The sequence below is a fragment of the Canis lupus genome, chromosome 12, assembly GCF_048164855.1.
Source record: "Canis lupus baileyi chromosome 12, mCanLup2.hap1, whole genome shotgun sequence".
In the NCBI taxonomy this organism is placed as follows: Eukaryota; Metazoa; Chordata; class Mammalia; order Carnivora; family Canidae; genus Canis; species Canis lupus.
In genome coordinates, this window is record NC_132849.1 from 64719809 (window position 1) to 64737390 (window position 17582).

The 17582-nt window shown below is 56.7% G+C and overlaps 1 long non-coding RNA gene across 1 annotated transcript; it reads right to left on the bottom strand.

Moving 5' to 3' along the window:
* Positions 1 to 3318: 3318 nt before the first annotated feature.
* Positions 3319 to 17538, bottom strand: LOC140601839 (uncharacterized). The gene is made up of 2 exons (XR_012004947.1): positions 17249 to 17538; positions 3319 to 5212 (listed from the first exon to the last, which is right to left on the bottom strand). It is a non-coding gene; the product is annotated as an uncharacterized lncRNA (long non-coding RNA).
* Positions 17539 to 17582: the final 44 nt, after the last annotated feature.

Sequence of the window (17582 nt, forward strand, 5' to 3'; positions counted from 1 at the left end):
CCTCACACTGACCCTCCTCACTCCCTCACTTAGGACGGTTTTGCCCGTTAGCTCATCCCCTCGCAAGCGCCTGGTGCAAACCTGTCAGGTGTTCATTGACAGAAACCTGTGCTTCATCTCAGATTCGGACCAGAGCAGCTCTGGCCACAGCTGGCCCGCGTCCCCGGCTGCCCTTCCTTTACACCGCAGGCCGCGAGGTCAGCATGTCTGCAAATGTCAGCAGTCTTCAGTTTTCACTGTGATTTTTAGTTCGATTCATGAGTCCTCAGAAATTTTTAAGTAGAAATTTCAAAAAAAAAAAAAAAACCACCCATAATGCATGAAATTGGGAGGATGCTTGCATTTCTGCGCAAGAGAAGAAATGTCTCATTTACCTTGGCTTTTCCCTTTAAACTTCTGCCTCTGGCCTGCGGCTGACGGGGGGACACCCTGCCCGGGCACCAACCCGCCCCGAAGACCCGCGGGCTGAGACACACGGGGAGGGCGAGTGGCTGCGCAGACGGTCACTGGGCGCACCCAGAGGGGCATCCGCAGAGACGGGACCTGGTCCACCTCGGAGCCACCAGGGGTCTGCTACTGCGGCCCGCCACGTGCGAAATGCTAAGACATGGCAGCTTCGGGGGATGTTAACTCCACTTCGTAAAATCATTTTCTCAACATCTGTCATCAAACACGACCACGACCTCCGTGCACACTGCAGGGGAAACTGAGGCAGAGACGCTGAGTCATCAGAGGTCAACAAGGCCACTTGGTTGCTCAGCCAGTGTGGGAACCCAAGCCTGCGTGTGTGTGTGTGTGTGTGTGTGTGTGTGAGAGAGAGAGAGAGAGAGAGAGAGAGAGGGAAACCCAGAGATATTTCAGGGAAGAGTTTGTTTAAAAATACCACTAGCAGGATCATCATCTCTTTTCAGTTTTCAGAGGAACAGGAATGCCTTGAGAGGAGCAAGCCTGCCAAAGCACAACACATCCCGTGCTTAAACAAATTTAGATGTTTTCTTTCACATTTTGAAACAAATGTGGTAAAGACCCAGCAACATCTTCGCCACTAAGATAAGATGGTGACGAGCAGATACAGACTGTCCGGGGGGTTTGCGGCATCGCAGAGCCGGGGTGGAGCGGAACCAGGGTCTGACGTGACCGCTGGGTGGGCCCAGGCGGGCCTGAACCCTGGCTTCCCTGCCCTCCATCTGCAGGCTTCCAGCGAGGACGGGACAATGCCGACCTGTGACCGGCTCTAAAGCACAAAATAAGGACTTTTGTGTTCCTTAAAATCGACGTACAGCATTTTCATTCATAAGAAGGAGAGTCAATGTTTATCTGCAGTTGTACTGTGAGCAAATCACGCTGAGCATTTCTTTTTATATTTTAAAGATTTTATTTATTTATTCATGAGACACACACAGAGAGAGGCAGAGACACAGGCAGAGGGAGAAGCAGGCTCCCTGCAGGGAGCCCGATGCAGGACTCGATCCCAGGACCCTGGGGTCACGCCCTGAGCCCCAGGCAGATGCTGGACTGCTGAGCCACCAGGTGCCCCACGCTGAGCACGTGATGTCATCTACTCTTCCTGGCACCTCAGGAGATACATGCATTTTCATCCCCATTTTCTAAATGGAAAAACTGAGGTTCAGGATGATAAGGTTACTTATCCAAAGGAACATACTTGATAAGGCGGCAAGCCAGGTGAACGCATGAACCCGACACCCATGTCCTTGACACATTCTAAAAATGATAGTTCACAATAAAAAGCATAAAACTGAAGTTGGAAGATGCTGGCCTGACCCCACGGCCTACCACTTGTTCTATCTGGGCCTGATTCTTGAAAACCATACCTGGTCGCGTTTATTTGCATTATGGATTGCACGTGATGGTCACAGCCGTGCCCAGGCCATGGTGTCTATTAGGACCCGTGAGGTCAGCCTTGTGCCCTCACGTCTTTATTCCAGTGAAATTCCACAGTCGGTCTGGGCGTCTGTCCTCCATGTTTGCAGAGGCCGTTTTCCCAACTCCGAGACCTAAGCTGAAGCTCTCAGTGCCCTCCAGGCCGTCATCCCCCCCTTGGGGACAGGGGTAGGGGGGCAGGAGGGGGCCTAGGACAACTTCCATCCTCGTGCTCACTTGATAAAGGCGCACGTCCGTCCGCTCCGGCTTCATGGGCCCCCAGGTGGCTCTGGGAGGACGCAGGACGGGCTCAGGGTGAGGGGCTGTGGACACGCAGACCCAGTCCCTCCGAGGGAAGGTCTCAAACCAAAGCAAGTGAAACAGGAACAGAAAAGCGCGGGCCTAGACCGAGCAGGAGGCGGTGCCGCAGTCCCCAGGCCTGGCCTGGCCACCCTCGCCGCCGCAACCGAGCCTGGCGTCCTGGGGCGGGGAGTGGGTGGCCCACCCCAAGCAGTGCCTCCTGTGGCTGTGGACACGGTCAGGAGCCCGGGGCCTCCGTGGCTCGGGCCCCCACCATGCCCTCCGGGCCTGGACCGCGGCGCCGCTGGCACCCACTCTGACCGCGCACCTGCCACCGGGTCGCTGCCCGAGCGGTCCCCGCCCGGAGGCTCCGCTTGCCGACACCCGGGCGGGAGCGCAACGTAGCCTCCGAGTCCCTGTTTGTGCGACGAGCTTTCCCGGCTGAAGTGTGGAAAGCCACTTGCCAGGGATGTCGTGTCAGAACAGGCCCACCGAGCGACAGAGGAGGCGGCCCGCCTGGCGGGAAATACACGGAAACCGGAGCCACGGGGAGCAGCCCGTGACCCACGCACAGCGCCCAGCCTCAGCGGGGGCGGGGGGGCGGGTAACAGGAACCGAGACCGCGGGGTGGGTGTGCGCGTGCATGTGTGCAAGTTGTGCGTGTGCAGCGATGCCTGCGCGTCCCATAAATAGAAGAATGGCTTTGACTGCCGTTCGTCATCAGGGAATCGCACGGGACAAGCGCAGTGTTGTCGGGTCCGTTGCGGCAGGGGGGCCGGGCGACCTCGGATGGCATGTGTGAGGAGCACGTGGAGCTGGAGCTGCCACGCGCTGCCGGGGGCGTTTAAACTGGTGCAGCCTCTGCGGAAAAGTGGTCGTTATCTACAAAGGACACGAACACACACCCAGGCACAAAACACACGCACACGCGCACACGCATGCACACATACATGCACACACACCCCTCCCTCGTGAGCTGGTCCCACTGGTGGTGACCCCCAGGTGCCTGCCCGTGAAGGAGCGCACGGTGGCTTCTTGGGTGCAGTTTATAAGAAACAATTAAACTCTACACTTGAGATTTGCGGTCATCACTTGACGTGAATCAAGCTTCGATATAAAGTGAATAGTAAAACCAAAAAGGAAACGTACCTTTATTGTGTTGCCATAAAATGGAGATATAAAGTGGAGATATGTAGGGCAAGGGGAGCACAATACTTATGCTTCATTACATTTTTGTATTTCTCTACATCATAATATATAATTCCTTCGGAGCATTTCATCTCATGCATATGCCACAACTTATTTTAATAATTCTTAGATATTTAGGCGACTTCCAATATTTTGTTTCCATATTTTCTCTAGATAAACAGCTGATCGAGTATTAGCCATTGTTAAGAAGTTTTGGAATTTATGCTTATCCTTTTGGTGAAATTCCTGTTTATGTGAAATCTCCGGGTAAATGGTACGAAGCGTAATAAAGTTGTTCTAGTGCCTTTTAAATGTCCTCTCGTGAAACTTTGTGCTAATTTGTGCTCTGGCACAGAAGCCTTGCTCTCTTCTGCTCCTGGAGACACTGTTCATCTCTGCCTCTGCTTCCGTCCTGTGTCCCTAACTCTCAACTTCCTCTCTTTGGGTTTCAGGTGCCACTGTAACGTCACATATTCACTCTACCCAGGTTGATACCGGTGATGTTACCTACTTCTCCCAGTTGGCTATTAGTTGACACCCAACCACCTGAGGAGTTTCTCCAGGTGTCGCCCCACCTGTGGGTGTGACAGGCCACCCTCTCTCCTCCCCTTGCATCTCTGCATTGCCACCAGAAAGTACCAGCTGGTGACCTGCAGCCTTGGGAAGTAACCGGTGTGATTGCTCCCTCCATTCTACTTCACACTGAGAGATTCTTTTTATCTGGAGTCATTTTAATGAATAAACAGGGTGGGAAATATAATCTAATTTATGACCGACCAATCGGTATGCTTATTTTTCAAGCAAACATTTATAACTTTACTCAATGAGAAAAGCGGGTTTTTTTTTTTGGACAAAAATCTGACAACTGAGGGCTCCTGAGTGGCGTAGTCGCTTAAGCATCCAACCCTTGGTTTCAGCTCAGGTGGTGATCCTGGGGTCATGAGATCCAGCCCTGCACTGGGCTTTGTGCTCGGCGTGGAGTCTGCTTGGGATTCTCTCTCCCTCTCCCACTCCCTCCCTTGCTCTATCTCTCAATTGAATAAATAACTCTTTTTTTAAAAAAAGAAAAAAGTCCAGTAACCGTCACATTGTTATATTTTCTGGGGGAAACACTTCTCACCAGTGTACCCTTGAGTCCATCCTCAGTTAGGAATAAGCATCCTGGCAAGTCCACGAACTCCTAAACGATAGAACACGCTAAGATTTAATATGAAAAATAAGGGTTTTATCCTCAAGGGCCATGTCTAGTTAGTGGGTTCCTTGAAGTGACCAAAGCAGTGTTTTCAAAAACTATTTGGGTGCATCCTCAGGCAGAGCACCGCCACCGACCACCAATGCCTGCGGGGTGGAGTGAGGAGCAGCGAGGGGAAGTATTTGTTTGGTGACCTCTTCCCACGCTCCATCGGCCTGGCAGCTCCTCAGGAGACTCCACCCATCACCCTGACCAAACAACGATCTTCTCATGCTCACGTAAAAGAGCCAGTGAGAGGCACTGAGCATGTGCACACCAATGCATCAGGGTAAGCCAGAGCTTCTCCTGCCAGTTCCCCATATCCTGCTATGAGGGAAACGCAGAGCTAGACTTCCTCCTGAGAGGAGAATCTCTTAGTCCGCTGGAGAAATGGGACGCTTGAAAGGGAAATCGGTGGACACAAAGCACAGGTTTGTTATATACTTGGGTTGTTGCATATGCTGGAGATGAAAGCGCTGTACGTAATTAAGCAAAACAGAATATGTTAAAATTCATCCTCACCTTCATTTTGCCTTGGATAGTTTCGGGCACTCATCTTCAAAATAATTGATCTCAAGTATTGATATTAATCCACCTAGAATTCAACAGTGTCTGAGAAGAGTAAAGATAAAATACATTAGATTGAAATTTCTTCTAGACTTCGCAGTCTTCTGTAAACTATTCAGTCTTTACAGCAGATGTGCTTCATTTCTTTATCCTGAAAACAATGGCAATGATTTTTCTTTCCTTAGCATGTTTCACGCAAGGAGAGCCAGTGATGTGAAGCAGGCCCGTTGGTGGTGTTGGCACCTTCCCCTGTATGCAACTCAGATTCCTTTTGGGGCCGGGTCACTGCGGTGCGGGAGTCCCGTCAGACGAGGAGGACAACTTTGGTGGTGACAGCCCTGGTGGTTTGGAGGAGGAGGGTGGGGAGGACGCTGAGAGCCGCCCCTCTGGCCCCAACCACTGACTAACCAGAAGCAGATCCCCACACTGTATGCAACCAGGTACAAGTGAGCCCACGTGTCGGCTGCGTGGACTCCCCAGATGCCAATGAGTGTCCCTGTGATGGTGGGGCTGGCGGGTGAGACGGAAAGATCCACAGCATCGTCCACGGCTACAGCCAGCGGGAGCCCTGGGGACTGTGGGGCAGACAGCTTGTGGGGACGCACTGATCCTGGCTGTGCCTCATCCCGGTTTCTGTTTTCACATTCTTTATGCGTGTAAATAATAAACCATCCAACCTTTTAAAAAAAGATTTTATTATTCATGAGAGACACAGAGAGAGAGACAGAGGCAGAGACACAGGCAGAGGGAGAAGCAGGCTCCATGCAGGGAGCCCGATGCAGGACTCGATCCTGGGACCCCAGGGTGGGGTCGCGCCCTGGGCCGGAGGCAGACGCTCAACTGCTGAGCCCCCCGGGCGCCCCTACACCAGCCGACCTTTAAAGAAAGGGCACAATGAGACTGTCGGCCACTCTTCAGGGGGAAGCATTGCTGAGGAAGAAACAGCACTGATGGAGCCAAGTCAGTTTTGATCCGGATGAAGGTGAAGAACACAGGTTCACAGCTCGTATTCAGAACAATCCAGAGCTCTCCGGCACTGTCTACACTGCAGCACCTGCTGTGGGAACCCCCTGGGTGGGCCGCGCTCCTGGCCTCGGGGGGCCCCGTACAAACACAGGAGGGGAAAGGGAGGAAACTCGAATAATAAGAGGCGGATGGAGACATCAGTGGACTCAGCGAGGGCGCGGAAGGGGTGAGAGCCGCTGGGAAGTCAGACTGGTCACCCACAGGAATGCCAGCCGGCCTTCTGTGGAAAAGGCAGCTAAAAACCACCAGAGGGAGACTTTCCTGACCCTGCCCACGGAGTTAGTGTGTCGCTGCCCTCTGTGGAGCCTGGGGCCGGGTGAGTAGCCAGGACTCCTCACACGCACCTGAGAAAACTCAGCGGGAAGGAGCTTCAGCCAGGACGAGCCTCACAGGCACAGCCTGAGGGCCCCAGGGCTGAGTGGGGTCGGGGGCTCACCTTCACCCTCTGGGAGCCCCGAGGCACGCAGACACCCCGCCCCCCGCAGGTGCAGGAGGAGCACAGACCCCCCCCCCCCCCGTAGGTGCAGAAGGAGCAGACACCGCCCCCCCCGCAGGTGCAGGAGGAGCACAGACACCCACCCCCGCAGGTGCAGGAGGAGCACACAACTCATTCCGATGAAAACAATGCTTTGGAAGAAGACAGGCCAGAGCGATGTGTCCCCAAACCTGCGTGTGTGCAGTTATGTGGCTTAAACATCAGGCCCGGGGACGTGTTTTTCCAATACTTAACTCAGTAAAGACTGAGAATTGTGGCTTTAGGACTGTAATTCCAGATTTCCAACATGGTATTATGTGGCACTTAAATGATAAAGACGTGACTGTAGAACTTCTCTTCCCTTCATAGTCACACGGCGTCTTCACCGGGATCCTGTGAGAGGCATAATCGTGGCTAACAGCTTTGTTAAATTTAAAAGAGAAAAGACGAAGAGGAGGCCCTGGACGGCTGAGCCCCGGGCTGCCCTGTGCTGGGGGGGGGGGGAGGGCGGTGGGGGGAGGAAGCCCGTCCAGGCTGTTCCGGGTGCAGAGGGGCGCGGGCCGCCTTGGTGGCGCACTTGCCGTCGTTAAACGCTTTCTCCAGGTAAGGATGGATCCTGGCCCCGGACGGCGGTGGAGCTGCCTCGGAGAGCAATGTGACCTCGATCGAATGGCTCAGGGCTTAGGGGTGACTGGTCAAGTCCCCCGCCCGGGGTCTGGATCCCCTGGAGAAAGGGCGCAGCCGGCAGTGGACGTGGATGCGCAGATGCCCACGCGGTCACCCCTGCAGCTCCCGTGGGCCACGGCACCCACTGTGCTCGTGGGACGGGCACCTGGCGTGTTCCTGGCAGGCGGGACGCTGGAATAATAACCTGTTTGGGGGGATAATGGAGACACAGGAAGTTTCAAGGATTATTAAAAGGACAACAGAGGAATGTCGTGAATATTCATCGTTTAAGGATCGAGGAGGGAGAGACGCAGAACAGTGAGTCGCAGGGAGGACGGAGGGAAGAGGCCACCCGCCCCCTGGGGGCCGGGCCTGGGGCGGACACGGGCACAGGTGCTGCTTCTCGGGCTCCCGCTGATCTAAGGCACCCGGACAGCGGGTCTGCACACAGATTAAAGGGAAATAGTATGAATCGTGAATAATTACATCGTGCTCCTTTAGTTTGAGACGGTAAAAGGCCGCAGGAAATGCCGTGTGGCGAGAGCCTCACGGGGAGTGGGCGACTGTCGTGCGGCCAGTCCGCTCACAGGTGGCCGCCGAAGCCCGAGCAGGGGAGGGCGCTGGCCTCGGGTCTAGCGCGTGCACAGCCGCTCTTGTCGCCGACCGCAGCAACACGGTGTCTTCAGGACCCGGGACTTCCGAAGACCTCCGCGGTGGGGGCCACGCGGCACGAAGACGACGTGCCGTTGACAAGCCACTGAAACCCACAGATGCAGGAGGAGCTCTTCACCTGCCCCCGACCACCCAGGAGTGTCAGATGGGGGACGTGCTTCGGGAGGGGCGCCGGATGTGGCCTGGGCAGGTGCACAGGGACGAGCCCGGCAAGGCCTGTGGGTCTCCGTCCTCCATGTGTCCCGCGCTCCTGAGGGGCTGTGAGGACACATGCTCTGTTCCGTCGGCCCCCTGCCCCCTGCTTGGTCCCCGGGGACACGCACACCTCATCCCGCCGACGGCCTCGGAATCGCCGGGTCTGTGTCCCCTTCTAGCACGTGCTGCCACAAGGAATTGACTCTCCCATTTCCCAGGTGTGACCAGCTGAGGCCCCGAGTTCACAGAACCCATCCAGGGTCCAACAGAAGTGACAGGCCGAGTCTGCAGGAGCACGTCCGGTCACGTTACGGTGCATCTAGAGCTGAGGTTTGTCCCAAGTATTCCCCGTCCATCCCCCGCCGTTCCCTAGAATGACGTTCCCACGGTTAGGTCACGCCACTCTTGTCTTTACCCAGGTCCCTGTGCCCACGCCCCCTTCGGGCTGGACGGCCGCCACCGGCCTGCCTCCCACCCCACGGCCGCGCTGCTGCACCAGCCTCACTTCCCAGCAAATCTTCATGTTGGGCGGTGTCTCCCCTCAACCTCACTCTTCTTCGAGACGTTCTGCTGCCCCCGGTCCCCTCTGCTTCCGCGTGAACTTTAAGTCAGTGGGTATCCTGTCACCAAGCAACAAGCACCTGCTCTGGTTTAGGGAGAATTTCTCTCCTCCGTGCATCGCTTCCTGCAATCCAGGAAACAGCATGTCGTCCATGCAGCTTGGCCTCCACGATGTGTGAGTGGTGCTGCTGGCAGAGGCCTTATGCGTATCTGCTGTCTGCGCGTGATGACTTCCGATGTGAGGGCTATGGTAAATGGGATCATTTTCTTTTTTCCTTTTTTTTTTTTTTTTTTTTTAAGATTTATTTATTTGAGAGAAAGCAGGCAGGGGGCAGAGAGAGAGGGAGAAAGGATCTCCAGCAGACTCTGCCGAGCACGGAGTCAAGGCAGGCCTTGAACCCACGACCCTGAGGTCATGACCTGAGCCGAAATCAAGAGTTGGCCACTTGACCGACTGAGCCCCCCGGGCGCCCCAAATGCGTCCTCTCTATCACAGCTACGATAGGGAAATGCTTCTGGCTGCGTTGGGAACTCCATCTGGGATGAAGATGGTTGCTTCCTCCTTCCAGGATGGTCAGGATGAAGAACTGTCCCAGCGGAGCCGAGCCCCTTGGACCCCGCGGACACACAGCCCGGCTGTCAGCATGACCTACGTAATCTGTCTGCATTGGACGTCACGAGAACACACAGCTTTCCCCTGAGAATCACGTTGTGTGCAGGACCCCCAGGCTGGCCGGGGGCATCCTGTCCCGCCTGACCCACACCCCGTCCCCCGTCTGCCGTGGACCCGGGAGAGCCTCCCTTCATTCTGGCCTCCACTCAGGAGGCCCCACCAAGTTGAGGGCCCCCTCGCTCTGCATCACAGCCCCCGTGGAGGCGGCCTGCGCTCGCGTCGCAGACCCGCTGTCCTCCAGCAACGGCCGCCTGCCGGCCCGTCACCGAGAACGCAGTCCCCGCAACTTCAAATTGACCGGGGACGTTTCTGTGCAGCGGGGGCTGGAGCACAGGAAGACAGGAGGTCAGCGAGCGTGCAGGCCCGTCAGATGGCGCGGGGCCTCACTTCTGATGGGTGTGCAAAACGGCAAATGAGGAAGAACCTTTATGAAACTGGGATGAATACTTTCTGTGATACGCTTCCAAGTGGGAAGAACAGGAACTCAACTAGGAAACTGGTCCCGGCAGGAGAGAAGGCCTGAGTCTCGGCACCTCCCAGAATTCTAAATTAACTTGTTTTTTATGCCAGAAAGAATTCAAAATAGATATATAACCCCAATCCCATTTATATTCCCAATGAAAAAAAAAAAAAGAAAAAAGAAAAAAGAAAAAAAAAAGGAAAAAAAAAAGAAAAAAAAATATATTCCCAATGAAGAGCAAGTATAATGAGGTGAAATAAGAAATAGCAAATATTACTCTCACGTAAATAATTGGGATTCCATAAGAGCTAAGAGAAGATTATAGAGGGGAGAGATGCTTGGTCCTCCCTGAAAATAAGTAGAGGGAGTGGGTCGTGTCTCCCGAGACACAGAGGCCCGCGGCCGTGGCGGTGCACACGGGGCAGCCTGAGCAGGTGCACACAGGGAGGGGCCGTGGTTTTCGGCTGCTGCGGTCAGCGCATCCATAAAACAGTCCAGGGGCCTCTTCTGTAGTAAAAGCTCTTCCCAGGTGTGTGGGGGACATGTATTTGGATGGGCTGAACCTTAAAATGATGAAATTGAACTTAGTATAAATTTATGAAGGTTAAAGGAAATGAAAGCATGCTCTGGAAAGTGATATGGGACAGAGTAATTACTAAATCAAGAGAAAGACAAGTTCTTGACTTTCTCACGTCCCTGTCATTCAGCGTTAGTCTCTCTGGGTAAAGGTAATTATTAAAACACGCTTACGTTAGACGTCTGTGAGGAAAACGTCACATGCTAACCAATAAAGTAAAAACAGGCTCGGTCTCTCCAGCAGAAATAACACACCAAACCGATGATTATTTAACAAAAACATTGCTTGAAACATCAAACTCTCATTTGCAATGTAGACTAGGTATTTGAACGGTTTCATTTGAGGGAATGGTTTTATATCTATCTATATCTATCTATATATTTTTTTTTAACAAGTGTCATTCTAGCGATGTCCCAGGATGACAACACGTCCTTCAGCCCAGGACAGAGCAAACTTGGCAGAAGTGTCTTCTGCACAAGCAAGGGAACCCGGCCTGTTGCATCCCGTCCCCTCACCTGAGCAGCGTTACTCCTTGGTTGGTTCATTCAAAGACCAAGACAGCGCTGACCGGAGCAGGAAGACCCAGTTTTATGTCTTTTAAGGAGCCGCCCACAGCCAGGGCTCACGGAGGAGCACAGTAATTTCAACCAAATGTCATTCGATTGTAATTAAAGAAAAAGAAAAACCCTAAAAACACCTAAATGTAGATTTTTTTTTTTTTGGAATACTGTCTCTGTTGTTAGAACTATGATGAATTGATCCACATTTCCCTATTTAATGAGGATGTTGTCTCCTGAAATTCCAACTATTTTATGCCGAGGATAGTGCAGGAGTCTGACTGACCAGGTGCACAGTAAAGATCCCACCTGAGCAGGGGCACACGGGGGAGATCCCGCCTGAGCAGGTGCACCCGGGGAGATCCCGCCTGAGCAGGTGCACCCGGGGAGATCCCGCCTGAGCAGGTGCACCCGGGGAGATCCTTCCTGAGCAGGTGCACACGGGGAGATCCTTCCTGAGCAGGTGCACCGGTGGAGATGGACAGGGATCTTCATGTATCTCTCGGAATTAGTTAGACATTCGTTTCCAAATCCATCAGGGAATCAGTGAAGAGGGACTTAAGGAAGATTTCTAGTGATGACGATTGAAGGAGATGCCTGAGCGCAGATTTGAGTCTCATACAAACACGCGCCGGACGGTCCCCTGCACAGAAGGCTTTTAGCAGGGAGCTCCTCCTCGGCGGGGGCTGGTGAGCGTGGGACGGGGGGCCGTGGGTTGGCACAGTGAGCCCGGCTCTCCTCCCCCACTGTCTGCTGCTTGCTGTGTGGACACAGGAGGCCCCCCTACAGGTCGGCTCCTGGCAGGGACCCTGTCCTGGTGGCATCGCCAGAAACTGCAAGCCTGGTCCTCACCGGGTTCCTCTGGGTCACTCACACTGTGATGTCTTGACTCGTCACTGAAATTTCATGTAAAACATCATTCCTGAGGACACCACTTATTTATAGCAAAAAAGTAAAGCCATGTTGGACCCAGTGGTCTGACCATGTACCGTGGTACTGGAGTGATCCTATAATTTATCATCCCAAACGGGGCCGTTTGAACACAAAGGAGGCTGCTATTAGTAGTCATTTCCGCGGCAGGGTGTAACCCAGCATTTTCCAGGGTAGGCCAGGACATGCAGCCGTCCTGGTTCCTCCTAACACCTGGCCTCCGAGCCGTGACACGCGCATTGATGGAAACGCGGGAGTGCAGCTGCCTGCGAAGGGAGGGGATGCCCGGCGGCCTCGGGAGGCTGGGCCGTAGGCGATGCGGAGTTGTTTCTTCCTGACCCGTGGCACGGGGTCTGGGCTCGCGCTGAGGGACACGGACGCGCACCCTTCCCTGCTGCCCCCCATCATCGGCGAGACGGCCGCTTCTGTGCTCACAGCCGGTGTCCTGCTGGCCTGTAGCTTTTGACTTTCACTAAAGAAAGTACCAAATCCTCACTGTAAGATTTTAAGATGACCGAGGGATATTGAATAGGGAGATCTTAATACACAAGTAATGGAAATGAAATTCAAATTACAAATATCCAAATCAAAGGCAAATGAGAAATGTCATAGTCTGGGGCACCCGGGTGGCTCAGCAGTTGAGCGTCTGCCTTCAGCCCAGGGTGTGACTCTGGGGTCCTAGGATCGAGTCCCACATTGGGCTCCCTGCGGGGAGCCTGCTTCTCCCTCTGCCTTCGTCTCTGCCTCTCTCTCTGGGTCTCTCATGAATAAATAAATCTTAAAAAAAATATGGTCTTTTTAAAATCCCAAATTCACATAGTACACTTAAAGAAATGAATCAATGTCGACTGTTCTTCAATCTGCAGCCCTGCTCTCTGACTTCACATCCTATCGTGCTGTTTCTCGGACCGCGGTGTGGACGGCTGTGACCTTTGCTCCAGCTCGGATCACTCCAAGCAAAGGTCAGGCTTTGTGTTACGCTCCCTGCGTGACTGCAGGGCCTCAGCGACACGCAGGGGATGAAGGAGACGGCCTGGGGCGGGCGGGTCCCTGTGCGCAGAGCCGGGAGTCTCAGCTGCATCCTGATGCGAGACACACGCCCCATTGCCCTCAGCTGGAAGGTCCTCCTCTCCTGCCTCGTTTGCACTTTTGTGCACAGCCTCTGCCCACTAGGAAAGCCTGCCAGTCTCTGGGGAGCCAACACATTTCAGTTGTCTCTACAGGTGTGTGGCTGGAGTGTGCCTGGGGACGGCGTGGAGAGAGCATCCTGGAGCGAGAACGGGGCAGAAGAGGGGCAAGACTCCTCCAGCTCTGGGAACAGAGAATGGGCGCCGGCTGCTCAGTGCTAGGCCCTGGCCTTCCAGACGTAAGTGAAGATGCAGACTTCTCCTGCAGGGAAACCACACGTAACCAGACTGAACGAGGAACACGTGGCTCTCCCCCGAGGCCCCGGGGAGCCCGCCTCAGAAGCCTCGACTGTCACACAGAGAAACTTGTCTCCAGGTGGCCCTCGAATCCGTGACCGACCCCATGTCTGAACGCGCCGTTCGTTGCTCTGCTTCGTAGGGAAGCTGCCGTCACAGGAAGCGCGAGTCCCAGCATGTTTGCTTTTGCACCACCGGGGCCGCGAAGGGGCCGCAGACACGCTGCCGCAGGACCACGAGTGGGCAGTGTGCGGAGGGGGCCGTGAGCAAAAGAAGACTGTTTTGGGGGTGTTTCTTGGTGATTGTGTGCTTTTAAGCAATAATTGAAGAGAGCTTCAATGACCACCCCGCGTCCGGGAATCTGCGAGGCTCCCGGGGGGCCTCCAGTCTCACGCTGTGGCCCGCAGTTTCTGCGAGTGGCGGCTGCAGGAGAGGCTGGCACGGGCTCGGGCACGGACCACGGGTGCCAGTGTGCCGGGCGACAGGGCGCGTCCGGGTCCAGCGGGGTTGACCTTGTTTCCAAAGGGAAAGCTTCAAATGGGCCCCGTGCCCGCTGCAGGGGGCGCGGGAGCAAAGATCCACGGGTGGGTGAACTGATGTGGTGTGCAAGCTCCATAAAGCTGTAGGATTGTCTACGTGTATCATCGTATTTTAAACATGTTAAGAAGCCTCAACTTTAAGAATGGCTCTGCCTGGCTAGAAGCAAAAGCAAAAAATGAAATTAAGGTGCTCAGGAGACTCCGAAAACCTTGTTAGGTCTATTTTATTTTCTTTATTTTTCCTATCCCTTCCGAGTGTTTGCAGGAATATTTCTCCTAAAAGAGGTCACTCGTAAGTCATACTTTATTTACCTCACTCACTTGGTGGATCTTTCCGTGCCGTCTTGTATTTTGCTGTGGCCCGGGGGCTCTGGGCACTGCGGCCTGCACGTGCAGGTCCCAGCGGCAGCTGCATCTTTAGGAAAAGTTTATACAACCGCGTGCATAACGTAGGCGAACTGGCTCTGAGCACTCTCTCTGCCGCAGCAGACACCGGAGGTCCGGCCTCGGCTCCCGGGCCAGAGACACACTTGATTTTCTCAGCGCCTTGTGCGTGTGCTCTGCACGATCGCGGTGGAGGGGGAGGGCGAGAGCGAGAGAGCGCGCGAGAGACAGATGGTACAACTGAGCACTTCTGGAGGGAAAGGAGGAGGCTCCCTAAGGAACTGCCGGTGGGGCCGGCGAGGCGAGGCGGACGGCTGGCCCCGCGCGTCCCCCCAGCCATCCCACAGGTGGCATCCCACAGCCGCCCCACTCACGGACGGCGTCAAACGCCAGCGTCAGCCTCGCTGCAGCCCCACGTGTGGCCGGGACCTGGTGTCCCCTGGCCCGAGCGCACGCAGCATCTGCCAGCACAGGCGGGACGGCCTTTCCCAGGAACCCCACCCCCAGGGGGCGGCGGCCGCCTGACTCGCAGGCCTGTTGGTGCCTGGGACGGAGGTGGCCGGGCCGGCGGCCACGGAGCCCACACTCAGCCGTCAGGCCTTCGCGCGGTCACACTCCGCGGCCAAGAAATGAGAGGCGGCGTTCTCCCCAGGGGTGCACGGGCCCCGAGCAGTGTCACCCTAACCCTGGCACCTCCTGGCCTGCGGCCCGGGACAGGTGCACCACCAGCTCCTCCTCACCTCACTGGGCGCAGGAACAGGGTCTGATGACCTCTGTCTCCAGGACGACCAATTAAGTTAACTGAATGCCGAATTTTCCAAAGCATGGACACGACTCCGTCTCTACCCCTCAGGTCACTGTTCCTATTCCCGCGATCCTGGGTGTCCACCGGCCCGTCACGCAGACACACCGGGTCAGCCCCTCCGGCCTGGCGGTGGCCCAGCGTCCGGTGGGAGGCGGGCCATGCTAGGCGGCGGCCAGGGTGCAACAACCGGACGGACGTTTCCCAAGCGCCCAGTTCGTGCCAGAGCCCGGTGTGGACGGGCCTCCACGGCTGTGACACAGGATGGCGGGGGACAGAGCCCGACCTGAGGCCTCAGGCCACGCCGCAGGGACATTCGTCCCAACGTCCGCGGCCCTGCGGGCCCTGTGCCCAGGACATCACTGGGGCGTGCTCTGGGCCCGAGCTCTCCCAGAGCGCGGCGAACACCCGAACGCATGACGCCGTGGCCCAGCTCTCAACCTTGCTTCGGGGTGTGACCCACCTCGGGGCAACGACACAATCAAAACGAGAGGCGCGATAGCTCCAGACGCAAACGCTGCTCTTACGGGGTGACCAGGAGCCAGGAAGCTCCGCGGAACCCTGGGGCCTTGCGGACCACGAGCCCCTCCAACCCTCCCAGCCGCGCTCCCAGGAACTCTGTGGTCTCCAGCACCCGGCTCGGGAACGAAGCGGAGGGGACGCCCTCCACGAACGTGTCGGTAGTGACTCAATTTTCCCAAAAGAAGACATAACTGCTTGTCTACGGATGAAAGGGAGGCCAAGATCTCCAGGGGTGCTCCCCTCGGGCTCCCTCGACAGCTCCTTTCACCGGCAGCTGCTGAGCACTTGCGGGGCTGAGAGTAGGACACGTGGGCACAGGGCTCGCGCCCCGGGAGGCCCAGGCCCAGGCACGGGGGCAAACCCGCTGAAGCCCACACGCGACCTGAGCCGTGAACCATGGTCTGCAGTCCTGCGAGCGCCCAGCTGCACACCCTCCTGGAGGGCGGAAGCTGTCGCGTCGAGGGGCGCCGGGGGCTCCAGGGTGCAGCGCCGGGCTCTTGGTTCGGGTCAGGTCAGGACGTCCGAGTCCCGAGATGGGGCCCCGCGCTCAGGGGGCGCCTGCCCCTCCCTCCGCCCCTCCCCTGCTCCGGGCTGCTCTCTCTCTCTCAAATAGGTAAATTGTCAAAAAAAAAAAAAAAAGAATATGTAAAGTGAAGATAAGATATTAAAGTTCTTGGATTTAACCTATAAACTTTTATTATCCATAATCACAGAGTTTTCACAAGCATGTTTTTAAACGACTGGCATTCCGCAACGGCGATCCACGAAGTCAAAAATAACGGGTCTGAACGATCCCATGACGCTCAGAAAACATTTCTCCATCTAAAATTAAAGGACGCCCGTAAAACCCGCCAGTGCGACAGCCGCGAACACGGAACACTGTTGCCAACAGTCCCGAGGCCGGGCGCGTGCTGCCACCTGCTGCCGCCCGGTGAGACGGCGACTGGACCCGTCCACACGGGCTCCCCGTCCGCCTGGGGACACGGGCCGGACAGGAGAGCGGCCCTGGGCCCAACACGCGTGACACGTCCCACCTCCGGGGGGCCCCGGTGCAGGGGACGCTGGACACATGGGAGCCCGGGCCTCAGTTAGGACGTGGGGGACACGTGCACACTGAAGGGAAGGGACGTGGCATGGGGCGGCGGGGGGGCAGGGGAGGCCCCGGGAAGGAGGCGGGAGGTGTGCAGCAGGCGGACCGGGCCACCATGGGGTTTCTGGAGGTCCCCGCGAGGCGGGGGTGGGGGGCAGCGGAGGGGGCCGGGACCCCACTCCTGGGGCAGCCCCACAGGCTGGTCCACCAGGGCACGGACCTTGGGGTTGACTTGGGGTTTGATCCTGTAGTTCAGGAACCCCACCTGCCGAGACGCCGTCCCTCCACCCTGGGGGCCCCTCCTCCGCCGGGTCCTGCCGAGACTCCGCCTGGGACCCCGGCCGGTGAGTCTACAGGTGGCCACGCTCACCCACCCTCGCCTGCTCCTGGAACCCTGGGCCCTGACTCGACCCGAGGGCCCGGCTCCCACGCCCTGGACCAGGCACCCCGAGCCCACACCTCTAGGCCAGGGTAGCACCCTGGGGGCCTGCCCCCCTGCCCCCCGCCGTCCCCCCAGCCTGCCCTCACCTGAAGCCCCGGAGCAGGGCCTTCCGCACCGCACCTGTGCTCCCCGGGCAGCACTCCGACGGCCCAGGTGTGCAGCGACCACAGCCAGGTGACGTGCACCCACCCACAGGGCATGTGCCACCAAAAGGGGGTCCCTCCCAGGCCCTGTGTGGCCCCAGGAGCCGGGACACCGTCTCCCCCGATCCCTCTGGGTCCAGCGGTGTGCAGAGTCACCTGGTAACCCCCAGGAGCACGGACACAACCACCGTCCCCCGCGGTCCCCCGGGGTGACGTCACTGCCCCCGCGGTCCCCCGGGATGAGGCCACTGCCCCCGCGGTCCCCCGGGCGCGGTCA